The 13635-nt window shown below is 43.9% G+C and overlaps 1 protein-coding gene across 2 annotated transcripts in view; it reads left to right on the forward strand.

Annotated features, from left to right (window-relative positions):
* Nucleotides 1-13635, forward strand: part of fancm (FA complementation group M) — a 176952-nt gene that overhangs the window by 4697 nt on the left and 158620 nt on the right. The gene's annotated exons all lie outside the window — the stretch shown is intronic.

Consider the following 13635-nt stretch of genomic DNA (forward strand, 5'->3'; position numbering starts at 1 on the left):
CATGCTGAATTCTTTCAATATTGTTAAATGGCTGTACATAATGACAGCTTGTTAATCCATTACCCTTGCCTCCAGCACCCCATTGTTAACTCTGAGTTCTTATTTGATCTGTGTCATACTCAGCTGAACCTCTTGTTTCACAAAACTTAGGACTTAACTCTTTCCCTACCTGCTTATACCTTATACACGTTCTCAAGTAGTGTTACCAAACTGGTGCGATGATTGCATCTTTTGTTTACAATGATTAAAATTGAATTTGACTTATTGAAATGCAGCTGAGAACAACCCTGGATCCAGACACCGTCTCCAAATGACTGACCTCTTGCTCTCTTCAAATGAAGACAGGCAGAATGCACTGAACATTCTCAAATAAAGAACACACCAGCCCATTACAAAGGCTTCTCGTCTGAGTCTTTGAAATTAACAGTCCTACGCTCTCAAGAGCACTAAAAGTTAACTGTTATCTTTCTTTCTCAGCATTTTTCAGGAATAATTAAAAATAAAACACATACAGAGCAGCTTTGCAGCAGTCCCCTAACTTTGCAGCTGGTAAATGTGAAAACAGGCAGCTTTCTTTGAGGAAATTGGAAGATGGGTTTTGCACAAATGTCCATCTGATTCACACAACTCTGACACATGCCTCTGAGCAGCAAACAAATGGAAAGTAAAACATCAGAGGCTGGAATTCCCTCGATCGATTTGCACTTTTCACGTTCTTGACAGCACCTTTTGAAGTCTCCAGATCTGAAGGGAGGTGAGTTTTCACTTGTGCTTTTTCTTTTAATATGACACAGTGGCTGTGTCTAACCAGGAGGTCACAGCAACCACTGGGGGGCTTTGAAGGTTTCGAGACAACCGCTCCCCCTCCTGCTGCCAATCCAATTTCTGTGGAGTTCTAGGCAGGGGTGTACCATATCAAACCCCATCCCCACATAATCTCTCCAACATTCTCCTGTATGCGGCAGAGTTGGCACTTGTCAAAACGTTGCAATAAAAAGTTGTGTGTGTGCCATTTCAAGAAACCACCCCCCCCACCGCCAAAAAAAAGGCAGCAGCACTCTTGCTGTTGGTGTCCAGTCCGGCTGCCATCTCCATTCCGTTTCTTCATTTTGTTCCCATTGTGGAGAAGAGATCAGAGGCAGCTGCTGGCTGGAAATGTGGAGAGTTGAAAACATGGCATTGGTGGGGGTGTGTGGTAGGGGACTTTACTGACTCACTGTGCTGCTGCCTAGTCTCCTGAATGGGGAGTGGACTTAACAAGTGTTTGCTCTGTCAATTCCATTGAAGTGAAGCAGCAGTGGGGAGAGGCTACAGCAATGTTTCAGGTCCCTTACACACAAGTGTGTGTCTGCTCAGAAACAAACCCTGAGACAGAGAGAGGGAGCAAGGCAAGCAGAAAGAGGAGAAAGGGACCTTCAGAAAACTCCAAATCCCAGAGGAGAGGCATTGGATCAGTTATCCGAATGACGTACTGCCCACCCATTTTGTTCGGATAATCAAGGTTCTTCTGTATTCCTGTAGATAATGACGACATAAAGGTCAAAGCCAAAGCCTCTCTGTAATCTCTTCCCTAGTTTCCTATAGAATCCTAGGATAAAACCCATCCGGTCCAGGGGACTCTTCTATTTTCGCACTTTGCGGAATTGCTAACACCAGCTCCTTATGAACCTCGATCCCATCTAGTCTATTTTCCTGAATCTCCGTATTCTCCTCAACAACATTGTCTTTTTCCTGTGAAGAAAAATATGCATTTAACACCTCTCCTATCTCTTCGGACTCCATGCACAACTTCTCGCTACTCTTCTTGACAGGCTCTAATTTTACTGTAATCATTCTTTTATTCCTAACATAGCTATAGAAAGCTTTAGGGTTTTCCTTGATCCTACCTTCTCACATCTCCTCCTGGTTCTTCTTCGCTCTCTTTCGACCCTTCCTGGCTAACTTGTAACACTCAAGCATCCTAACTGAGCCTTCAAGTCTCCTCTTTTCATAAGAATTCTTCTTCCTCTTCACAAGAGATTCAACTTAGTTAGTAAACCACGGTTGCCTCGCTCGACCACTTCCTCATTGCCTGACAGGTACGTACTCATCAAGACATGCAATGACCATGCCAACAATAAAGCAGGTAACCTCACCCCTGTATTGACGTCATTGAATCATCGGCATTCTGCGTGTGGTTATCATTGACTAGAAACTTAACTTGGCTGGTCATATATATATTTTTTAGTCACAAGAACCAGTTCTGCAGCATCTGATTCAGTTTTTAATTTCTCAAAATGTTTCCATCATCAACAAAATAAAAGCAAAGTACTCAGATTCTGGAGATCTAAAATAAAAATAGTCCTGAAGAAATGCTAACAGATCTGACAGCATCTGTGGAGAGAGGAACAGAATTAATGTTTCAAGACCAGTATGACACTGGAACATGTACACCACTGTATACAAGGTACAACTTGGTAGTGTTATGAAGTTGAAGATGTTTACTGTGCCTTTGAGAGAGTGAATGCTGTTCTGAACAGAGCTTATCTCTCCATGCTTCAGGCTCACTGCCTTTATTCCTGATGAAGGGCTTTTGCCCGAAACGTCGATTTCGCTGCTCGTTGGATGCTGTCTGAACTGCTGTGCTCTTCCAGCACCACTAATCCAGTATTTGCTTTCCAGCATCTGCAGTCATTGTTTTTACCTAGTTGATTTTAACCCGACTGCGAATCCTCTTGCAAGGATGCCTGCCTTGAAGAAGTTTTCCTCCTCTCTCTACAAGAATCTCAGGGAGTCCCTCTCCCACTGCAACTCCCAGGTCATTTCCTCTGCTCTGAAGCTCTTCAACCATGTCGTGAAACAAACTCGCTACCACAGCCACATTTGCTTCCTCAGTGCCTGCCTCCGTAACCAACTCATCCCACACGGACTCCGGACCACGTTTAAACCAGCAGAGTTCGGACCCGAACAGGACAAACAGTACAGACTACAGATTCAAAAACACGAGCAACAGTTTTCCTTCAAGATCCTCCGCTCCACGCTTGCAGCAATGCGCCAGCACCTAACCCCTCTACAGTCAGCCCTGCCCCAGCTGAGGGCCACACTCTCTCAGAATTGCAAAGGACCCACTCTGTACTACATCCTCAGGAGAATTCATACTCTCAACAAACAGTATTTCAACTCCATCTCAAACATCAAAAACTGTAAGTGTAACAAACTTTTATCCACCCACCTCCATAACCAGCGCTCCTCAAACATTCCAGAAGCTTCCCCTGGCCTCGGAAACGCCATTAGCCATGCGGCTGATGCAGCTACCACCCCCACACTGAGTGATGATGTCACTTCCGCCCCCATCATGGCCACTCCCACAGCCACTTCCGGCCCTCACATCATCGCTGATGCCACACGCTTAGTGACGTCCGCCACCCCTACTGCCATGATCACCACCACCTCCGCCCCCACCAGTGCCACTCACCTGCATTCTGCTGACATGCCCCCCACAGACCCCACTGTCACTATCCCCACCCCCCCCAGAACCCCGAGGGGAACATTACCCCTGCTCATGCCTCCACCCCCATTCCCCCCGCCATCACACCCACTCCAGGTACTGGCTCCCAGCCCTGCTGAGTTTTCACCATCCCCCCCCCCCCCCCCCCCCCCCCCACCCCCAGACCTCCCACTCACTGAGGACGAACGATCAGTCCTCCGCAAAGGACTCACCTTCACCCCCCTCCGTCCACGCATCAATGAATTTAATACATGCCGTGACATCGAACAATTCTTCCGTCGCCTCCGCCTCCGAGCTTACTTTCACAATCAGGACTCCTGCCCACCTTCTGAGGACCCCTTCGCCCACCTCCAACACACTGCATCCACCTGGACACCCCGCGCTGGCCAATTACCTGCCCTCGACCTCTTCATTTCCAACTGGCGCCGGGACATTAACCGCCTCAACCTGTCGACCACCCCCCCCCTTCCCCACTCCAACCTCTCACCCTCACAATGCGCAGCCCTCCAATCCCTCTGCTCTAATCCCAACCTCATCATTAAGCCAGCGGATAAAGGGGGCTCAGTGACCTCTACACCGCTGAAGCCAAACGCCAACTCGAGGACATCTCTTCCTACTGCCCCCTCGACCATGACCCCACCCCCCATCACCAAACCATCATCTCCCAGACCATACAGAACCTCCATCACCTCCGGAGATCTCCCACCCACAGCTTCCAACCTCATAGTCCGGGAACCCCACACTGCCCGGTTCTACCTCCTTCCCAAGATCCACAAACCTGACCACCCTGGCCGACCCATTGTCTCAGCATGCTCCTGCCCCACTGAACTCATCTCTACCTACCTCGACACTGTCCTATCCCCCCCTAGTCCAGAAACTCCCCACATACGTTCGAGACACCACCCATGCCCTCCACCTTCTCCAAGACTTCAGTTTCCCCGGCCCTCAACGCCTCATCTTAACCATGGATATCCAATCCCTCTACACCTCCATCCGCCATGACCAGGGCCTCCAAGCCCTCCGTTTTTTCCTCTCCAGACGTCCCCAACAGTACCCTTCCACTGACACTGTCTCTTTGTTGGCTATGTAGAACAGTTGATCTTCCGTAATTACACCGGCACCACTCCCCACCTCTTCCTCCGCCTCATTGCTGACTGCATTGGCGCCACCTCGTGCTCCCGCGAGGAGGTTGAGCAATTCATCAACTTCACCAACACATTCCACCCTGACCTTAAATTTCTGGACCATCTCTGACACCTCGCTCCCCTTCCTGGACCTCTCCATCTCCATTAGTGACAACCAACTTGACACTGACATTTTTTAAAAACCCACCGACTCCCACAGCTACCTGGATTATACCTCTTCCCACCCTATCTCTTGCAAAAATGCCATCCCGTATTCCCAACTTCTCCGCCTCCGCCGGATCTGCTCCCAGGAGGACCAGTTCCACCATAGAACACACCAGATGGCCTCCTTCTTTAGAGACCGCAATTTCCCTTCCCACGTGGTTAAAGATGCCCTCCAACGCATCTCGTCCACATCCCGCACTTTTGCCCTCAAACCCCACCCCTCCAACCGTAACAAGGACAGAACGCCCCTGGTGCTCACCTTCCACCCTACAAACCTTCGCATAAACCAAATCATCCGTCGACATTTCCGCCACCTCCAAAAAGACCCCACAAGCAGGGATATATTTCCCTCCCCACCCCTTTCCGCCTTCCGCTAAGACCGTTCCCTCCGCGACTACCTGGTCAGGTCCGCACCCCCCTACGACCCACCCTCCCATTCTGGCACTTTCCCCTGCCACCGCAGGAACTGTAAAACCTGTGCCCACACCACCTCCCTCCCCTCTATCCAAGGCTCTAAATGAGCCTTCCACATCCATCAAAGTTTTACCTGCACATCCACTAATATCATTTATTGTATCCGTTGCTCCCGATGCGGTCTCCTCTACATTGGGGAGACTGGGCGCCTCCTAGCAGAGCGCTTTAGGGAACATCTCCGGGACACCCGCACCAATCAACCACACCGCCCCGTGGCCCAACATTTCAACTCCCCCTCCCACTCTGCCGAGGACATGGAGGTCCTGGGCCTGCTTCACCGCCACTCCCTCACCACCAGACGCCTGGAGGAAGAACGCCTCATCTTCCGCCTCGGAACACTTCAACCCCAGGGCATCAATGTGGACTTCAACAGCTTCCTCATTTCCCCTTCCCCCCCACCTCATCCTAGTTTCAAATTTCCAGCTCAGCACTGTCTCCTTGACTTGTCTGGACTTGTCCGACCTGCCTATCTCCTTTTCCACCTATCCACTCCACCCTCTCCTCCTTGACCTATCACCTTCATCTCCTCCCCCACTCACCCATTGTACTCTATGCTACACTCTCCCACCCCCACCCTCCTCTAGTTTATCTCTCCATGCTTCAGGCTCACTGCCTTTATTCCTGATGAAGGGCTTTTGCCCGAAACGTTGATTTCGCTGCTCGTTGGATGCTGCCTGAACTGCTGTGCTCTTCCAGCACCACTAATCCAGTTTGAACAGAGATTACAAGTACCTGTGTATATGACTACAGAGGAACCTAGATTATCTGGCATTCGATTATCCGCAATTTGATTAACAGAACAAAATATTCCCATCTATGTCCTTTGAATAATTGAGGTTCCTCTGTAGGTGGCAGTCAGTGTGTACCGGAAAATTGAAAATGTGTAGCATTTGGCTGTGAAATGGATACCTGAGTTTTGGTTCCTGTTTTGACAACCATTCAAATTTAACCAATCAGTTTAAATTATGCCAGTACACTAAAACCAATAGAGTTTGAATTTATTGTTTTGCCAACTTTGAAGCAATGAGACAATCTGATGTTGGGCGTATAAAAATGCAGACATTTTGAAAATTGGGGCGAGAGCAACTGCCATCGAGAGAGACTCTAGAAATTGGTTAACACTCTATCAAAGGTACCTTTCCATACGAAACATTGTTCGCAGGAAAAAGAAAGGCGACGACTTGGAGATCTTTACCTGGAAAAAGAAAGACAACGAAGATGACAGCGGCTGTGTGGTTTTGAAATTAAGTTGATGTAATTTTAATAAGTCTCTTATTGGAACAGTATATTGTTATAGAGTTGGAGGTAGGTAAGAAGCAGTTAAGAGAAAAGGAGCTTCGACTTGTGAATTGTTTAAAAAAAAATAAATTGATATTAGTTTCTTTAAGTAGTGGAATTTGGGGCTTCTCTGTCACTCATATTTTAACAGATTGAGATGAGGTGAGCTTCTCTGGGTGCTTGGTTTAATTAACAGAAGGGTTCACCACTGTGTTGTAAAAGTAGTGTGATGGAAAACACTCCATTTGCCTGGATGAATGCAACTGTAACAACGTAATTTTGGGACCAACCGAGGCAAAGCTGCAAAGTTGATTGGCATCTATCCACCACTACAAACATTTGTGTCCTCTGCCTGTAGTACATTGGCTTCAGTGTATACTCTCTACAAGACGCACTGAAGGAACTTGCCAGGGCTGCTTCAGCAGCATTTTCCAAATCTGCAACCTGTGCCATCTGTTGCAGAATAGGAAGTACATTGAAGCATCACTTCCTGCAATTTCCCCTGTGTTCTGTTGTCCAAGAAGCATGTCCTCAAAGTGGGCTATGAAATTAGTTAGCTCATTAAGTCCCTAGTTTATCGGGTGTTCCCAGTTTAAAAAAAATCCAGCAGAAAGCTTTAATGTTTAAAAGATAAAGGACCATTTAATATGCAACTGTTGCTGAAGTGAGTCATAGAGATGTACAGCACGGAAACAGACCCCTTGGTCCAACTTGTTCATGCTGACCAGATATCCTAACCTAATCTAGTCCCATTTGCTAGAACTCGGCCCATATTCCCTCGAAGTCCTTCCTATTCATATACCCATCCAGATGCCTTTTAAATGCTGTAATTGTACCAGCCTACACCACTTCCTCTGGCAGCTCATTCCATACACCCACCACCCTCTGTGAAAAAGTCTGTGTAATTGCTTTGATATCCCAGTCCCATATTCCTAACCATGTCCTGAGTTCATCTGCCTTCCCTGTTAGGCCTCTCGCATTGAAATAAATGCGGTTTAATTTATCAGTTTTACCTTGTTCTCTGATTTGTTCCTGCCCTGACTGTTTGACTTGCTCCCTTTTCTGGATTAGTGGTGCTGGAAGAGCACGGTCAGCTCTTCCAGCACCACTAATCCAGTATTTGATTTTCAGCATCTGCAGTCATTGTTTTTACCTTGCTCCCTTTTCTGACTGTACTAGTTTCAGATTGGTTTCTTTCCTCACTGTTACCCTTGGTTCTCCCCCCATCCCCCACCCCAACCACCATACTAGTTTAAATGATATTATCGCTGGACTGCTAATCCAGAGACCCAGGTAATGTTCTGGGGACTGGGTTCTAATCCTGCCATGGCAGATGGTGGAATTTGAATTCAACAAAAATCTGGAATTAAAAGTCGAATGATAAAAGTCCTTGTCGATGGTTCGAAAAATCCATCTGGTTCACTAATATCCTTCAGGGAGGAAACTGTCATCCTTACTTGGTCTGGTCTACATGTGACTCCAGACCCATAACAATGTGGTTGACTCTTAATTGCTCTCTAGGCAAATTAGAGATGGGCAATAAATGCTGACTAAGCCAGCGACGCCCTTATTGCTTGAATTAATAAAGAAGAAAAAAATCTCCCTGCCAGTGTATTAGTCCCCTTCCAATGCAGGTGCAATCCATCCCTCTTGTCCAGGTCACTCCTACCCCAGAAGAGATTCCAATGATACAAAAGTGTGAACCCTTCTCCCTTGCACCAGCTCGCCACACATTCATCTGCTCTATCCTCCTATTCCTGCCCTCACTAGCTCATAGCACTGGGAGTAATCCAGATATTACTACCCTCGAGGGCCTCCTTTTTAAATTCCTGCCTAACTTTTCATATTCTCCCTGCAGAATCTTATCCTTTCCCTTCCTACATTGTTAGTTCCAATGTGTACAATGACCTGCTGGTCTCTCTCCCCTTTGAGAACATTCTGCACCCTCTCTGAGATATCCTTGATCCTGGCACTGGGGAAGCAACACACCATTCTGATTTTTCGCTTCTGGCTGCAGAAATGTCTGTCTGTGCCTCTGACTAGAGAGTCCCCAATCACAATCGATAACTTGGAACCCAACGCACCCCTTATTACTTTAGAACCAGTCTTGATACCAGAAACTTGGCTTTTTGTGCTACATTCCCCTGAGAGTTAATCACCCCTTACATTTTCCAAAACAGCATACTTGTTTGAAATGGGGATAGCCACAAAAGATTCTTGCCTTACCTGCCTACCCCCCAACCTGGAGTTAACCCATCTACCTGACTATATCTGTGGCTTTTCTCCCTTGCTATAACAGCCATCCATCACACTCCCTAGCTCTTGTAAATTCCTTGTTGCCTCTAACTGCCGCTCCAACTGATCCATGCCATCTGATGGGATTTGCAACTAAAGACACTTCATAAGTCTGTAACATGGAAACTCTCCCTAAACTCCCACATCCAACAGAAAGAGCATATCACTCTACTAAAGGCCATCTTTGCACCTTCACGATCGACAGACCCAGAAAATGACGTCGTCTTTTTGCTTTAAAAAAACAGTGCTCCAGGCACTTTTGTACTTTTGATTAAATTTTAAAAACATAAATCATGACACCAATTTCAGTAAAACATCACTTGAAGAAAGAACCCGCTCTACTCACTACTTTGACTTTCAGCAGGTTACATGTTTAAAAACTATGCACTTATCTGTTCCTGTGGTGTGAGCTCTCCCACACAGGTTCCTCCAAGGTCTGCTGTGAATTTTGCTGTTTGTTAATTTTTTCCCCATATGCATTCCTTTGTCTAGAGATACTTGAACTTAAACTCAAACAGCCAAGGCAGTAACTGTGCAGATTCACTGCTGTATTAGTTTCTGTTTCTCTCTCTTACTGACATGTGGTTGCTGCCTTTTGTCTGTCTTTTTTTTTAAAAAGTGCCATTGTTTTGATCTTCTAAAACAAGGCAACTGCATATAAAACAGTAATTGTTGCTCTTGGAATTCGAGGAAATCAACTCCAACACCTAAAATACCTCGAGAAAAGGAGCAGCTCTTCCAGTCACAATTTTTTCCTGTCCTTCATCGTGGATTACCCAGAATCAAGTTTAAAAAAAAGTTATTATCTCAGCTACAGATTCAAATATTTAAAAGTAGATCAGGATTAAGAAGTATTCATAAAGATGAAAGTAAGGTATTTATCATTGTTACTGGCCTGTTGTTTGATGATTTCTCTTTTCAGAGTGAAGAAGTTGAAAACTAGAAGTTAGAATTCAGCAGTCATGATGGTACATGGAGGTTTCTCCAACAGGCAGACTGAGCAGAAAAGGTTTTGGGAAGGAGTGAAAGGTCTTTTATTTTGCTATCATGTATCTGTATGTCACAGCCTTGATAGCCTCGTTCGGTCTGCAGTTCTTTAGCTGGGTTACCTTTTTTTTTTGGTTTCACTGTTGAGGAGTCTTCTCCTCGTATGATGATATGGGATAGTATCACACTGAGCTCTTGGTGTTCTGCTTCAAATGATGTCTCAAAGCCTGCCTTGTACAGATTGAAAATTTAACATGGTTGTTTTATTAACTTTGACTTTGCTTTATAGAACAATTTGTCAGTTACGCTGAAATTTCCATCCAATCCTTCTAATCTACTTCTCATCTCAGAGCTTTTGAAGAATTCATTACGTTGTCCAAGTGTTAATCAACTTCTCCTTTCCTATAACTGCCATTCATCATATGCTCTAGCTTTTGTAAATTCCTCATTGCCTCTAACTGCCGCTCTAACTGATCCATGCGATCTGATAGGATCTGCAGTCAAAGACACTTCCTGCAGATGTAATAATCAGAAACATGGAAACTTTCCCTAAAGTCTCACTCTCCCTTTCCGGTTATGCTGAGATATAATATCGGTCTCTCTGCCTTTTTGTCTATAGTGAATTAACCAAGACAATCATGAGATTTTCTGGAGCCAGTCTGCAGGATTTACTGTCTGCTTTAACAGGCAGATTAACGATTTCTACAAAATTATACGTAATAATTTGTTATAATCTCATCCCAATTGATGGTATTCCTGGACAAATCGGAACCCAGAATGACATCTGGAGTATAGATAATGGCTTATGAAAAATTTTATTTAATATGGTGGTGATTTACAGAAAACATAGCCACATAACAATAAAACAGAAGTTTATCATGCAAAAAATGGGAACAAAAAAAAACCAAAGTATCTAAATGTAAAACACAGTTAGAAACCTCTTTAAAAGAACCAGAAAAACAAAGATTCAATCTATTCCCCAACACTATGAATTTACAATGATTCAAATCAAGAGAAATGTAATTTCTCTATCAAATATTTTAGTTTGTTTTAACTCGCTCTCCCCATTTTCTCTCCTGTGAACCGTGTGGAATCCCACATTATTAGACTCTAAACTGTAAGTTTAGACTTTCAGCTTCCAACAACCTGCAGATTTCTAGCCACGTATTCCTTGTCTGGAACCTGCACATACTAAGCTTTTCTACTCTGGTAACCTATTTCCTTAACTGCTCAGAAAAAAAATCTTAAAAAGAAGGATATCCCCTTAACCAGTCAGATTGAAAAAAAATCCAATCTTTGGGTTTTCTAAATCCTTTGATCCTTGCTTATCTTGTTCTGCAATTTTTATACCACCTGTTGTGAAACACCCAGTATAAATAATTATCCGTTACTCTGTTTTGTGGGGTTAGGGTTGCTAATAACACTCAGCTCCACTTCCTGCCTTTTGCCTATAATCCTTGATTCATTCAAAGATTAAAAATGTGTTTATTTTGGCTTTGATCAGTCCTTCCACAGATTAACTACCTCTGAGTGCAGAAATTCTTTCTGTTTTGTATTAAGTAGGTGACTACTACTTCTGAGATTATGCACACTGGTCCTAGATTCTCCTACAAGGAGAAACAACTTCTACTCATTTACCCTGTTTGTGTGTTTCTTGTATATTTCAATAATGTTGCCTCCAATACTTTTAAATTCCAATGACAACAGACCCATCCTACCCATGCTATTTCCCATGGGACGGTCATTCTATGACCTAAAATCATGCTAGTGAACCTTCTCTGAACTGTCTCCAAATTCAGTATATCCCTTAGATAAAGTGTCTAAAACTGCCTATTATTCTCTTACTGTAGTGTGACTAGTGCCTTGTGTAGTTTTAGCAAACCTCCCTACTTATATACCTCATTTACCTTCCTATTATTCATTGGTCTTGGCTGCTAGCTTTTGAGATTCATTGATATGGACTCCCAAATCCCTCTGTTATATAGCCTTCTCCATTTAAATAATATTCAGCTCCTGGGTTCTTTATGCCAGAATGCATAACTTCACATTTTTCCACCCATTATGTTCCATCTGCCAAGTTTTCCTCCATTCGTTTAATTTATCTACATCCCACTTCAAACTCTCACCCTCAGCACTTGCCTTCTGACCTAATTTTTTGTAATTTGCAAATGTGGCTAAATTACATTCATCCAAGTTATTTATATATTATAAATCATTGTGGCCCTCGCACTGATACCCATGGCACAATTCTAGTTATAGTTAGCCATCCTGAAGACAGTGTCCTTACTCTAACCCTGTCTTCTATTAGTGGATAGAGGGTTAATGGATTAGAGATTTTTAGGGCTCTTTTCTTAAGTAGCCTAATGTATGGTACCTCATTAAATGCCTCCTGCAAATTGAAATTTCATCCATTGCTTCCACTTTATCTATCTTGCTTGTTACTTCCTCAATGACTCTGACTCTTAAGTTTATCGGGCATAACCTCCCATTCATGATGCAGTGCCAACTCTGCCTATTATTCATTGATCTTGGCTGCTAGCTTTGAGATTCATTTTATATTTATGTTTATAAATCTCTCGCATCTTCCCAATAACTTGTTAAATTAACTAACTTGTATATAATTCCTTGTTTTTTTTGCCTCCTTTCCCTTTTTTGGCAGTTTTCCAGTCTTCTGGAATATTTACAGAATCTAAAGATTCTTGGCAGATTGCTACCAGTGCATTCATAATCTCTGTAGCTACTTCCTTTGATATCCTAGGATGCATGCCATCAGGTTCAGAGGACTTGTTGGTCTTCAGCCCCATTACTTTCTGCTAGCACATTACTCTAGATAGTTATTGAAATTATTTCCTCCCCTTCTTTTTCTCCTTGCATGTGAATACTTCTGGAATTCTTTTAGTCTCTTCTACTCTGAAGATTGATGCAAAGTATTCAACTTCTGTGCCATTTCCTGGTTCCCCATTACTTTTACGTAATTTTCTCAGGGCCTATGTTCACTTTGGCTTCTCTCTTCCTTTTTACACATTTTTAAAGAAACTCTTGCTGTCTGTCTGTGTATTTCGTATAAATTTACTCTGTTTATCTTCCATGTTCAGCCAACACCTTACTAGAATTCTCCTTCCTTACTGGAATGAATTTTTGCTGTGAGCCTTGAATTATTGCATCTGCCATTATTCCTCCACTGTCTTTACTGTTAAACTCCTTTGAGTACGTTATGTTAAATTGCTGTTATGTAAGCTTATCTCAGTTGTTTCTGACTCAAGTTCATCCTGTCAAGCCAAATGATAAATTCTGTTGTGTTCTGGTGGCTGTTTCCAAGGTGATCTTTTACTCTGACATCATATGTTAACCTAGAAGAAAGTGAGGACTGCAGATCAGAGTTGGAAAAGCACAGCAGGTCAGGCAGCATTCAAGGAGCAGGAGAGGCAGGCATTCCTGATGAAGGGCTTATGCCAGGAACCTCAACTCTCCTCCGATACGTTTTGATCTGTCATGTATTAACCTGCCTCATTTCACATGACTAGACACTAAATAACCTGGTTCCTGGTTGGATCCACAACACACTGTTCTAGGGAACTGTCTGCATTAGATTCTATGAATTCTTCCTCATGCCTCCCTCTGCTAATCTGACTATTCCAATCTACGTGAAGATTAAAGTCACACCATGTACCTTTGTTACATATCATTATCTCCTGATCTATTCTCTGTATCACCATATAGCTACTATCAGGGGGCTTAAAGACTCTTTAGGTGTTTGCAATTTAT

Source organism: Chiloscyllium punctatum, chromosome 4 (assembly GCF_047496795.1).
Source record: "Chiloscyllium punctatum isolate Juve2018m chromosome 4, sChiPun1.3, whole genome shotgun sequence".
NCBI classification, from domain to species: Eukaryota; Metazoa; Chordata; class Chondrichthyes; order Orectolobiformes; family Hemiscylliidae; genus Chiloscyllium; species Chiloscyllium punctatum.